Source organism: Cervus elaphus, chromosome 33, assembly GCF_910594005.1.
Source record: "Cervus elaphus chromosome 33, mCerEla1.1, whole genome shotgun sequence".
NCBI classification, from domain to species: Eukaryota; Metazoa; Chordata; class Mammalia; order Artiodactyla; family Cervidae; genus Cervus; species Cervus elaphus.
Window position 1 is genome coordinate 14,556,577 of NC_057847.1, and position 14,474 is coordinate 14,571,050.

A 14,474-nucleotide genomic window follows, 5' to 3' on the forward strand; every position below is an offset into this window, starting at 1 on the left:
TGCTCAGCTTACTTTATAGTTCAACTCTCACATCCATATATGACTACTAGAAAAACCATAGCTTTAACTAGACAGACATTTATCAGCAAAGTAATGTCTTTGTTTTTAAATATGCTGTCTAGTTTGGTCATAGTTTCTCTTCTAAGGAGCAAGTGCCTTTTAATTTCATGGCTGCAGTCACCATCTGCAGTGATTTTGGAGCCCAAGAAAATAAAGTCTGTCACTGTTTCCATTGCTTCTCCATCTATTTGCCATGGAGAGATGGGAAAGAATGCCATAATCTTTGTTTTTTGAATGTTGAGTTTTAAGCCAGCATTTTCACTCTCCTCTTTCACTTCCATCAAGAGGCTATTTAGCTCTTCTTCACTTTCTGCCATAAGGGTGCTGTCATCTGCATATCTGAGGTTATTGACATTTCTCCCAGCAATTTTGATTCCAGCTTGTGCTTCATCCAATCCAACATCTTGCATCATGTACACTGCATATGAGTTAAATCATCAGGGGGACAGTATACAGCCTTGATGTACTCCTTTCCAAATTTGGAATCAGTCCATTGTTCCATGTCCATTTCTAACTCTTTCTTCCTGATCTGCATACATATTTCTCAGGAGGCAGGTAAGGTGGTCTGGTATTCCCATCTCTTGAGGAATTTTCCACAATTTGTTGTGATCCACACAGTCAAAGGCTTTGGCGTGGTCACCAAAACATTAGTAGATGCTTTTCTGGAACTCTCTTGCTTTTTCAATGCTACAACAGATGTTCAAAATTTGAACTCTGGTTCCTCTGCCTTTTCTAAATCCAGCTTGAACATCTGGAAGTTCATGGTTCACATACTGTTGAAGCCTGGCTTGGAGAATTTTAGGCACTACTTTGCTAGCATGTGAGATGAGTACAATCATGCGGTAGTTTGAGTAATCTTTAGCATTGCCTTTCTTTGAGATTGGAATGAAAACTGACCTTTTCCAGTCCCGTAGCCACTGCTGAGTTTTCCAGATTTGCTGGCTTGTTGAATGCAACACTTTCACAGCATCATCTTTTAGAATTTGAAATAGCTCAACTGGAATTCTGTCACCTCCACTAGCTTTGTTGTAGTGATGTTTCCTAAGGCCCACTTGATTTCGTATTCTGGGATCTGGCTCTAGATGAATGATCACACCGTTGTTATTATCTAGGTCATGAAGATCTTTTTTTGTATAGTTCTGTGTATTCTTGCCACCTCTTCTTAATATCTTCTGCTTCTATTAGGTCCATACCACTTCTGTCTTTATTGAGCCAATCTTTGTATGAAATGTTCCCTTGGTATCTCTAGTTTTCTTGAAGAGATCTCTAATCTTTCCCATTCTATTGTTTTCCTCTATTTCTTTGCTTGATCACTGAGGAAGTCTTTTCTCTCCTTGCTATTCTTTGGAAATCTGCATTCAAATTGGTATATCTTTCCTTTTCTCCTTTGCATTTAGCTTCTCTTCTTTTCTCAGCTATTTGTAAGGACTCCTCACACAATCATTTTGCCATTTTGCATTTCTTTTTCTTAGGGATGATCTTGATCACTGCCTTCTGTACAATGTCATGAACCTCTGTCCATAGTTCTTCAGGTATAATATATACTGTATAATCATTAGAGATTTGATTTAGGTCATACCTGAATGACCTAGTGGTTTTCCCTACTTTCTTCAATTTGTCCTGAATTTTCAAATAAGCTAGTGATCTGAGCAACAGTGACTTCCAGGTATTGTTTTTGCTGACTGAATAGAGCTTCTCCATCTTCAGCTGCAAAGAATATAATCAGTCTAATTTGGTACTGACCATGTGATGATGTCCATGTGTAGAGTCATATCTTGTGTTGTTGTGAGTGTTTGCTATGATCAGTGTGTTCTCTTTGTATAACTCTGTTAACCTTTGCCTTGCTTCATTTTGTACTCCAAGGCCAAACTTGCCTGTTATTCCAGCTATCTCCTGACTACCTCCTTTTGCATTCTAGTCTCCTTTGATGAAAAGGACACCTTTTTTTGGTGTTACTTCTAGGAGGTCTTGTAAGTCTTCATAGAATCATTCAACTTCAGCTTCTTCAGCATAGTGGCTGTGGCATAGACTTACTGTGATGATGAATGGCTTCCCTTGGAAACGAACTGAGATCATTCTGTCATTTTTGAGATTGCAGCCAAGTACTGCATTTTGAACTCTTTTGTGGACTATCAGGCTACTCCATTCTTTTAAGGGAATCTTGCCCACATAGTAGATATAATGGTTATCTGAATTAAATTAGTCTATTCCAGTCCCCTTTAATTCACTGATTCCTAAAATGTCGATGTTCACTCTGGTCATCTCCTGTTTGGTTTAAGTGGAAAGAATTTTTACCAATAAGGCCAGAATCAGGATAAATAAAATTATATTAAAAAAAATAATCCAAACAGAATCCACTAAGGATATACTACTTTTGTATTGGTCCTATATAGCTGCTGCTGCTGCTGCTAAGTCACTTCAGTCATGTCTGACTCTGTGACCCCATAGATGGCAGCCCACCAGACTTCCCCATCCCTGGGATTCTCCAGGCAAGAACACTGGAGTGGGGTGCCATTGCCTTCTCCAATCCTATATAGCGCTTGTTGGTAAATTATTTTTCTAGTACTAGTATTTACCCCTTTTTAAAAAGCAGTGATCTCTCCAAGATTCATTACTAGGTTATATGTAAAAAAAAATTGGGCCATGCCGATTTCCTTTTTTAGCTTGTGAAAAACAGAGTAAATCAATTCCATATAAATTCCAGATGTATTGCCCATATACTACCGATCTATTTATTTAAAATTTGTTATATATTTGGACATCTACTAGTAATGAAATTTAACTTGAATGCATGGGTATGTTGAATATAATTTTTCATTCTTACATTTGCTAGAGCCTTTATAACACTAAATTGTAAATATTATTTTATAAGATCTTAGAGGCAGAGCCTTGTTTTATTATCTTTTTATACAAAAGGCATTGAACAAATCCGGGCATAGAGCAGAAGCTAAACCGTATTTTCAAATGAATAAACAGTTGACTCAGTTAGTTTTGCTTTTTAGAAGAGTACCAAGAAGCCCTATAGGAAGAATGCCTTAGTACTTAGGAAGTACAGTGGGAACATATTATATACAATATTTGGGTTGGATATAATATTGAGAGTTTGTGTATGTCTCACACAATTCAGTATTAAACTTCTATTTTTAACTTGTTTTTTAAAAGAATTTCTAATATATTGTTCTTTCAATAATATTTGAGCTCTCTAGAGAAGTAAAGTTGAAATTTTATTTTGATCTTTACTGTAAGAATTTTAAGTTCTTTTATAACTTTGCTTATTAAAAAAATGATGAGAACACTAACACTTTAAGGAATACTAGAACAAGAACAAAAGAATTTTGAGAGCCCAGATTCACTTGTGAAAATTTTCTATTTTTAAAGCTGCTATGAGATTGACTCAAATTTATACTAAAATTCTTTAGGTTTATATGTGATTTAAAAACTTTTTCTCTTTCTTTTTCAGATCAAGAACGTGAATATATGCCATACTTTCACATGAGGATGGGTAAAATTATTTGGTCTCTATATTAAATTCTACTAAAAATTTATAGTATGTTTCTGATTGAGACATAAAATATATTTTTAAATTAATTATAAATGTAATGGATGCTTATGGGTAGAAAATATGAAAATTTGTAAAAGTAATGAATGCTTCTGGTAGAAAATATGAAAAATACAGAAGGACAGTAAATGAAAATATAGTAATATCATCCAAAGATGCTTAATCATTATTTTTGTACTTCCTGTCAGACTTTTTTCTCTTGTCTTTTGTTGGATGCTTGCTTTCCTGTTTCTTTCTTTGGGTTTATTCTTTCCTTTTCTCTGTTTTTCTCTATCTGTTTATATCTGTTTCTCATTCTTTTCTTTGAGTCCTATCTCTTTGTGTGTGTGTGTGTGTGTGTGTGTGTGATGTTCTCTGCTGTTCCCTTTTTGTTCTTTAATTAAAATGTCTGCATTGTTTCATATTTTTCACTTAGTTTTATATTTACTTTATTACTATAACTGTTAAAGACAGATGTAGAAGATGGCAAGTCAGCCTTCCTCTGGAAACATCCTGGAATGCATCTCATAAGTGAAGAATTCTATTTACCAGAGCTGGGACCTCTAAGGGCAGGAACTATTCAGGGGAATATCAAGCAAAATTTATTAACTTGTGTAGGTGGGAGAGACTCAAGAAAACTGAATAACTTACCCAAATGGCCAAAGTCCTTATCTTAAATATCATCTTCAGATCAATTCAAAAGAGGATATTGGGAATGGTGGCTTGAGACACAGAGTGAACACTCATCATTGGTCAGTTGTATCCAACTCTTTGCGACCCCATGGACTATAGCCTGCCAGGCTCCTCTGTCCATGGAATTCTTCAGGCAAGAATACTGGAGTGGGTTGCCATTTCCTAAGGGCAGACCTAGAGTTTGCTCCACCACAACTACCCATATTCTTTGCAGATCTCTCTGGTAATACTTCTATTCTGGGAACTGTCCCTTTATTTATTTATTTATAGGCAGTTAAGGGTAAGGTAAAAAGAAAAGCTTCTTGAGTCTTCTGTTTCTTGATAATAATCGGCTTAAATGAATTGTCCTGTCACATTTTGCAGTGGCAATTTTTGCTCCCCTAAAATATCTACCAAAAGGTTTAATTCAGACATAGTACAACAGAAATTGAACTGGACAAAGGACACTTTTGAAATAAGCTTTTGGTAGTATTTCTTGTTGTTTTTATTTTGTAAATACTCTATGACTGTGCTGTCCAATAAGGTAGCCAGTAGACTACATGTAGCTATTAAGCACATGAAATATGGCTACTAGTCCAAATTGGGATGTTCTGTAAGTATTAAACACACACTAAACTTTGAAGTTAGTACAAAAAAGAAAAACAATGTGAAATATCTAGAGATACTTTTTAAAAGATGTTATTTAAATATACAGAGCATATAGAAATTAGCAATTTTATAAAAAATTACTTAAAGTCACTTCTTACTTCCCTGGTGGCTCAGACGGTAAAGTGTCTGCCTACAATGGGGGAGACCTGGGTTTGATCCCTGGGTCAGAGGCTCTGGAGAAAGAAATGGCAACCCACTCCAGTACTCTTGCTTGGAAAATTTAATGGACAGAGGAGCGTGGTAGGCTACAGTCCATGGGTGTCAGGAAGCATTTAACAGGAGGCTTCCTGTGTGCTGTTTTGGATCTGTCAGGAATCCTTTGGTCCTTATTAATTCCTGAATATTCAGGAATTAAGAGGAGAGGCACGCCTGAGGAATCCAGGCATTTCCTTTGTTAGTTTCTCATTATAGTGATAAGTACTCTCTTCTCTCTTTAATAAGGATCGCCTTGTGTTTTGTAAGTCTGGAATCTTAATCTTTATCTTTGCTGAGAATAACTATCTTGTAAGACAGTATATATGCCCACACCATGTTGATTAAAACACCTTTGCTCCATCAGAGCTCTGGTCCCTGTGTCTTTCTTTCTTTCTCTCTATCTATCTATTTCTGGCTGATTCCCTGGAGCGCAAAAGCCGGCTGCGTAACCCAGGGAATATTAAATTAGCCTCTTTCCTTCTTCACTCTCTCATCATCGACTCTGGACCACCAGGTTCCGGTCCAATAAAGGACCAACACATGGGGTCGCAAATAATCGGACACGACTGAGTGACTTCACTTCACTTCCCTTATGTTGATTTCAGTTGCAATGAAAAATCTTGACTATATATAGTGGGTTAAATGAAATATAGCACTAAGTTTAATTTTACCTGTTCTTTTTTATTTTTTTAAATAAAGCCACTAGGAAATATAATATTAGATGTGTGGCTCATGTGTTTCAAGGTGACAGTGCTGCTTTAAGGCAGGAGTCAGCAAACTTCTGTCTGCGGCCCAAAGCCAACCAATGACCCCCATTTTTTTTAATTCATTTTTAATTGAAGGATAATTACTTTACAATATTGTGTTGGTTTCTGCCATACATCAACAGGAGTCAGCTGTAGGTAATTCCTATTTCTCCCCCCTCTTGGACCTCCTTCCTGTCTCCCCCCACGTTCCACTCCTCTAGGTGGTCACAGAGTGTCAGGTTGAGTTCTTTGTGTCATATAGCAAACTCCCACTTGCTATCTATTTCATATGTGGTTGTGTATATGTTTCCATGCTGCTCTCTCCATTCATCCCAACCTCTCCTTTTCCCCCTACCCTTGTGTCCATAAGTCTGTCCTCTATGTCTGCATCTTCATTGCTGCCCTACAAATAGATTCATTAATACCATCTTTCTAGATTCCATATATATACATTAACATACAATATTTGGTTTTCTCCTTCTGACTTACTTCACTTTGTATAATCGGCTTTAGGTTCATCCATCTCATTAGCACTGACTCAGATGCATTACTTTTTATGCCTAATGATATTCCACTGTACATATGTACCACAGCTTCTTTATCCACTCTTCTGTTGATGGACATCTAGGTTGATTCCATGTCCTAGCTATTGCAAATAGTGCTACAATGAACATTGGGGTACATGTGTCTTTTTCAATTATGGTTTTCTCATGGTTTATGCCCACTAGTGGGATTGTTGCAATGACTCCCTTTGTAAAACACTGTTACACTCATATGTTTTTGCACTGGCTATACTCTACAATGGCAGAGTTTGGTAATTGAAACAGACAACATGATCTTCTAAGTCTACAGTATTTACTACCTGGATCTTGAAGAAAAATTTTGCCAACCATTGTTCTAGAGCATAATGAATAACCAGGCATATTTATTTGATGTGAATTCTTAGCTTTTTACTCATCTCCAACAAGAAGAATCTGTGGGTAAAAATTAGAAGCTAGCAAGTAGAAAGGTATCATATTTTAGTAAAGGAACCTACCCATCATTTAAAAAATGTACACATTCCAGTGCTTGAAATTATATCTATTTTACCTAAGGAAGAACTGATAATAATATCAACAAGAGAACTTTAATAATCTGTACTCCATTAATTTCTACTTCTAGGCTGGGACAAATATATGCACCCTTCCTGCTCTATCATACTCCTGTTACATTTTCTTGCTGCTAAACTTCATTGCTGACACTTTTAAGAAACATGGATCATCAACTCTTACTGGCCAAAGGGCAAGAAAATGAGTGAGCTGGTGATTTCATTGGTGGTTATAGTTGTTACCTGGGAAGGGAAACTTTAAGACAGAAAGTAAAACTGAGTTGAGTGTTTTGAGGAAGGAGTAAGTTGATGTGGAAAATAGCAATGTTTTTCTATTTTTAAGGATAGGCTCTTATCCCAATAATTGTTTTAATTTATCATATATAACTAGTTTTACATTGACATGGAACATTTCTCTCTAGATTTCTTTCAGCCAGGAAAGAAAAAAAAAAACAATTTTAAAGCCTTAAAAAGAATAATGCTCAAGTAGCCTGATCTGCATCTCATAAACTTTGAGCTTGAAACCATGATTGGTGAGATTTTGAGTGTCTTGAGAGAGCTGAATGCATTATTTTGCATGTGGTAGGGATATTAATTATTGAGACCACAGAGCAGACTGTGTTGAATTGCTTTGAAAGTTGTTTAAAACAGTTCCTCCCATGGTGTATATGTACCACAGCTTCCTTATCCATTCGTCTGCTGATGGGCATCTGTAGGAGAAGGCGAGGGTGGGATGTTTTGAGAGAACAGCATCGAAACATGTATATTATCTATGGTGAAACAGATCACCAGCCCAGGTGGGATGCATGAGACAAGTGCTAGGGCCTGGTGCACTGGGAAGATCCAGAGGAATCGGGTGGAGAGGGAGGTGGGAGGGGGGATCGGGATGGGGAATACATGTAACTCCATGGCTGATTCATGTCAATATATGACAAAACCCACTACAATATTGTAAAGTAATTAGCCTCCAACTAATAAAAATAAATGAAAAAAAAGAAAAAACAACAACAATAAAAAAAAACAGTTCCTCCCATGTCCACTGTAGTGTAATTTTCTGGACTTGGAGTTTATTTCTCCACTCCTTTGAAAGGTGCTTCTCTATAAGATTTTGTTGTTGTTCTGTCACTCAGTCCTGTATGACTCTTTGCAATGCAGTGGACTTCAGCACACCAGGCTTCATTGTCCTTCAGTATCTCTGGAGTTTGCTCAAACTCATGTCCATTGAGTTGCTGATGCCATCCAATCATTTCATCCTCTGTCTCTTTTGTCTTCTCCTGCCTTCACTCTTTCCCAGCATCAGGGTCTTATCCAATGAGTTGGCTCTTCTCATCAGGTGGCCAGTATTGGAGCTTCAACTTCAGCATCAGTCCTTACTGAACATTCAGGGATGATTTCCTTTAGAATAGACTGCTTTCATCTCCTTGTCATCCAAGGCACTCTAAAGGAGATGATCAGTCAACTGGTTTCCAGCACCACAATTTGAAAGCATCAGTTTTTTGGTGCTCAGCCTTCTTTATGGTCCAACTCTTATATCCACACACGACTACTAGGCAAACCATAATTTGAGTAGACAGACCTTTGTCAGCAAAGTGATGTCTCTGATTTGCAATATGCTCTCTAAGTTTTGAATTTTAACCCAGCTTTTTCATTCTTCTCTTTTACTTTCATTAAGAGGCTCTTTAGTTCCTCTTCACTTTCTACCATAAGGGTGGTGTCATCTGCATATCTGAGGTTATTGATATTGCTCCCAGCAATCTTAATTCCAGTTTATGCTTGATCCAGCCCAGCATTTTGCATGATGTACTCTGCATAGAAGTTAAATAAGCAGGGTGACAATGCTGCTTCTTCTTGAACAATTTTGAGTTAGTTCAGTATTCCATCTCTGGTTCTAACTCTTGCTTCTTGACCTGCATACAGGTTTCTCAGGAGACAGGTAAGGTGATCTGGTATTCTTATCTCTTGTTGAATTTTCCACAAATTGTGTGATCCACACAATCAAAAGCTTTAGTGTAGTCAATGGAGAGAAGTAGTCACTTTTATGGAATTCCCTTGCCTTTTTCTATGACCCAACAGATGTTAGCAATTTGATCTCTGATTCCTCTGTCTTTTCTAAATCCAGCCAGTACATCTGGAAGTTCTCAACTCACATACTATTGAAGCCTAGCTTGAAGGATTTTGAGCATTACCTTGCTAGCATGTGAAATGTGCAACATTGTGTGGTAGTTTGTACATTTCTTGGCATTACTTTTCTTTGGGATTGGAATGAAAACTAATCTTTTCCAGTCCTGTGGCCAAGTTTTCCAAATTTGCTGGCATATAGAGTGCAGTACTTTAGCAGCACCATCTTTCAGGATTTGAAATCAGTTCACTTCAGTTCAGTTGTGTCCAGCTCTTCGCGTTCTTATGGACTGCAGCACGCCAGGCTTCCCTGTCCATTACCAGCTCTGAAGCTTGCTCAAACTCATGTTCATTGAGTCGGTGATGCCATCCAACCAACTCATCCTCTGTTGACCCCTTCTCCTCCTGCCTTCAATCTTTCCCAGCATCAGGGTCTTTTCTAATGAGTCAGTTATTCACATCAGGTGGCCAAAGTATTGGAGCTTCAGCTTTAGCATCTGTCTTCCAATGAATATTCAGGACTGATTTTCTCTAGGATTGACTGGTTTGATCTCCTTGCAGTCCAAAGGACTGTCAAGAGTCTTCTCCAACACCACAGTTCAAAAGCATCACTTATTTGGTGTTCAAATTTCTTTACAGTCCAACTTTCACATCCATACATGACCACTGGAAAAACCATAGCTTTGACTAGATGGACCTTTGTTGGCAAAGTAATGTCGTCTCTGCTTCTTAATATGCTGTCTAGGTTGGTCATAGCTTTTCTTCCTTGGAGCAAGTGTCTTTTAATTTCATGGCTGCAATCACCATCTGCAGTGATTTTGGAGCCACCCCCCCCCCCCGCAAAAAAAAAAAAAAAAAAAAAAAAGAAGTCTCTCACTGTTTCCATTGTTTCCTCATTTATTTGCCATGAAGTGATGGGACTGGATGCCATGATCTCAGTTTTCTGAATGTTGACTTTTAAGCCAACTTTTTCACTCTCCTCTCTCACTTTCATCAAGTCTCATTAGTTCCTCTTCACTTTCTGCTATAAGGGTGGTGTCATCTGTGTATCTGAGGTTATTGATATTTCTCCCAGCAATCTTGATTCCAGCGTGTGCTTCATCCAGCTGGGTGTTTCTCATGATGTATTCTGCATATAAGTTAAATAAGCAGGGTGACAATATACAGCCTTGACATATTCCTTGCCCTATTTGGAACCAGTCAGTTGTTCCATGTCCAGTTCTAACTGTTACTTCTTGACCTACATACAGATTTCTCAAGAAGCAGATCAGGTGGTCTGGTATTTCCATCTCTTGAAGTATTTTTCACAGTTTGTTGTGATCCACATAGTCAAAGGCTTTGGCAAAGTCAATAAATCAGAAGATGTTTTTCTGGAACTCTCTTGCTTTTTTTATGATTCAAAAGATGTTGGTAATTTGATCTCTGGTTCCTCTGCCTTTTCTAAATCTAGATTGAACACCTGGAAGTTCACAGTTCATGTACTGCTGATACCTGGCTTGGAGAATTTTGAATATTACCTTGCTAGTATGTGAGATTAATACAGTTGTGTGGTAGTTTGAACATTCTTTGGCATTGCCTTTCTTTGGGGTTGGAATGAAAACTGACCTTTTCCAATCCTGTGGCCACTGCTGAGTTTTCCAGATTTTCTGGCATATTGAGTGCAACAGCATCATCTTTTAGGATTTGAAAGAGCTCAACTGGAATTCCATCACCTCCATTAGCTTTATTTGTAGTAATGCTCCTACAGCCCACTTGACTTCACACCCCAGAATGTCTGGCTTAAGTGAGTAACCTAGACCTCATGGTTTTGTGGGTCATTAAGACTTTTTTTGTACAATTCTTCTGTGTGTTCTTGCCACCTATTCTTAATCTCTTCTGTTTCTGTTATGTCCTTACTGTCTCTTCTTTTTTGTGCCCATCTTTGCATGAAATGTTCCCTTGGCATCCCTAATTTTCTTGAAGAGTTCTCTAGTTTTTCCTGTTCTATTGATTTCCTCTATTTCTTTGCATTGTTCACTTAAAAATACTTTCTTATCTTTCCTCGCTATTCTCTGGAACTGTGCATTTAGTTGGGTATATTTTTCCTTTCTCCATTGCCCTTCTCTTTTCTTCTTTCCTAAACTATTTGTAAGACCTCCTTAGAGAACCATTTTGTCTTGTTGCATTTCTTTTTCCTAGGGATGTTTTTGGTCAATGCCCCCATTCAAAGTTACAAACTTCAGTCCATAGTTCTTTAAGTACTCTGCCTATCAGATCTGATCCCTTGAATCTCCATGACTGCTGCCACCATACACCCAACCAGGGAGAAAGAAACTCAGAGGATAAGTACTGCATTCTTATCATGTCATCTCATATACATAATCATATGCATACCATCCCCTTTGCCATATTCTATGGATTTTGCAGCAAGTCACCTTTCTAGTCCATACTCAAGGGGAGGGGATCCATAAGGGTGTGAACAGCAGGAGGTGGAAATCATGAGGTTGTTCTAGACTCTGTTCATCACAGCCAGGCTACTGTAATGAAATTTATCAAAATTTGTGAGTGGTCTGAAATGTTACTCTGCTTGAGATTTTACTTTGTCAAGTACATTTCCAGTTTCATGAGTGCTAAGAGTTACACACAATTTCAGTGTCATAGATAAAAGACATTTTTCTCACAGAAATAGTAATAGCCAGAGTATCAGCATTTTTTTGCAGTGATTTTCCAAGTTCCAATTCCCACAGGAAGATGTGAAGAGAGCCAGGTAATATCTACGTGGAAAGTGATTGTATTACATTAGAACTTGGAGGTTAGGGGACACCAGTCTTTTATAATGGACAGCAAGTATGCTTACCTTTTTTTCCAGAGGAAGAGAGGACATTGGCACAGCAATTTCACAAATCATCTGTTGGTAAACAAAAAGATAATTTATGTGCTGAAAATGTGAAAAAAAAGAAGCACTCTAGGCTTTTGTTTTGAGTTCTATATGACAGTTCAGTTCCAAGCCACTTAAAGTGTTTCTATAGTGACTTTATATATATATATATATGATATTTGGATTTTACCAAGTGCAAGAGAGCAGGTCATTCATCAACAGATGTAAGGAATGTTAATAATCTAGCTAGTCAGACTTTCCAAATTGCTAAGTTGTAATTCTCCCCTAAATAGAATCAAGAGAATGAGAGGAAGGAAAAAGCTCCCCAGAGCAAGCATTTTTGTAACAACAAAAAAAAGAGCATAGCCAGTTCTTTCTTACTAGTTAGAACCAGAACACACTAAAGAACAGTATTTCTTTTCATCTTGTTTTAAATTTTTTGAGGTATATTACTTTGCACAATAATTTTCAAAAAAATTAACTTTGGAAATATGGAAAAACATATGTGTATATGTTTTGTGCAAATGTACAAAGAAAAACAAGAAAACAAGTAGGATTCAATTGAAAACCACTTTATTCTTCCCAAATTAACCTCTTAAAACTGAGTTTTGAGATTAATTTTTCCTTTCTTTCTGCATTTAAACTTGAGCAGATCTGTAGCTTATTTCTTTACTTTCTGCTAGTGTTTTAGTATGTTTGAGGTACCACAACAAAATGCCATATAATGGAAGGCTTATAAACAGAAATTTTTCTCTTAGTTCTGGAGCCCAGAAATCCAAGATCAAGGTTCCCCTTGATTGGGTTTCTGGTGAGAACTCTCCTCCTGGATTACAGCTGGCCACCTTCTCCCTCTGTCCTAACATGGTCTTTCCTCCTTGCATGAGCATGAAAGTGTGAGCAAGTCTCCAGTGTCTCCCCTTATACAGACCCTAATTCCATCAGGATCCCACTCTTATGACTTAACCTTAATTATTCCCTTAGACTTTTGAACTGTGGTGTTGAAGAAGACTCTTGAGAGTCCCTTGGACTGCAAGGAGATCCAACCAGTCCATCCTGAAGGAGATAAGTCCTGGGTGTTCATTGGAAGGACTGATGCTGAAGCTGAAACTCCAATACTTTGGCCAACTCATGCGAAGAGTTGACTCATTGGAAATGACCCTTATGTTGGGAGGGATTGGGGGCAGGAGGATAAGGAGACGACAAAGGATGAGATGGCTGGATGGCATCACCGACTCAACGGACATGAGTTTGGGTAAACTCTGGAGTTGGTGATGGATAGGGAAGCCTGGCGTGCTGTGATTCATGGGGTCACAAAGACTCGCACACGACTGAGCGAATGAACTGAACTGAGAGACTCCATCTCCAAATCAGTCACACTAGGGGTTAAGTCATCAAGATATGAATCTTGGGGAGACATTCAGTTTATAACAGCTAGTAAACAGAAAGTTTTATTTTCTCTTTCACCTCAAACAATATCAGTTCAGTAATTTTTATGTCAATTTCAGGAGAAAAGTTAAAAATTCTGAACTTCCTTTAAAGTTGTCACATCTCCCTCTGACTGCCTTGGTTTCCTGTCTTTCTTCCTGCTCACTGGCTGGAGTGAGGGGGACATGGAGGGAAGAGAAGCCATGGGCAGGAGTGATGCAGCCAGTCTCTCAGTCAAGGGTCAATTCAACTGGAAAAAAAAACTTTAAATTCCTTGAAAAGTAAAAAATATGTATAGTTAGTATATAAAAAATGGAGAAAATGAAAGATTCTTTTACACTGACTATGTGACTTGTTCCCAGTGTTTTGTACATATTGAAAAAATATTACAATGAGAAATACACAAATCACTGTGTGTGTTAGTCTCTCAGTCATGTCTGACCCCATGGACACAAATCACTAATACCTCTTAACTGATATTAAGGAAAGGAGATAGGAATCAAAGAAATGTTACATATAAAAGAAAGGCTAACCAAACAAAAATATAATCTGTTCTGGGGTGGTGATAAATTCAACTGAATAATGTTTTTGGAAGTTGAACAAAGCATTCTACTATTGGGGAAAGAAAATAAACAGTAAATAACAGATTTAAACCCATCCAGAAAAACATTTAGAATTAATATAGAAGAGTGTAATATTTTTCTCAGTAGGATAGACAAAGATATTAACTAAAAGTAATACAAAATATTAGAGGAGACTAGAACTGGAAAATCAGTGGGAATGAGAAATGTTTCAAGAATTCTTGACAGTATTGATATATGTGAGTTAATGATTTTTGCAGAGTATCTTATACATCATTAGGCAATAATCTCCAGGTCAATTCAAGCTGATCCATTACACAAGGTAAATAATATAAGGTACCCTTAGGTGCTTTTTTTTTTTAACCAAAAGACATTTTAAAAAAATATAGTGAAGATATTCTCAAACATTATAAAATAAAAATAAATCCATAAAAATGAAAAAAGTAGGAATGAGAAGAAAAGATATTTTTACTTATGAAACTATCATTTAGCTTAGAATTGAAATAAATTTTATTTCTTCAAATGA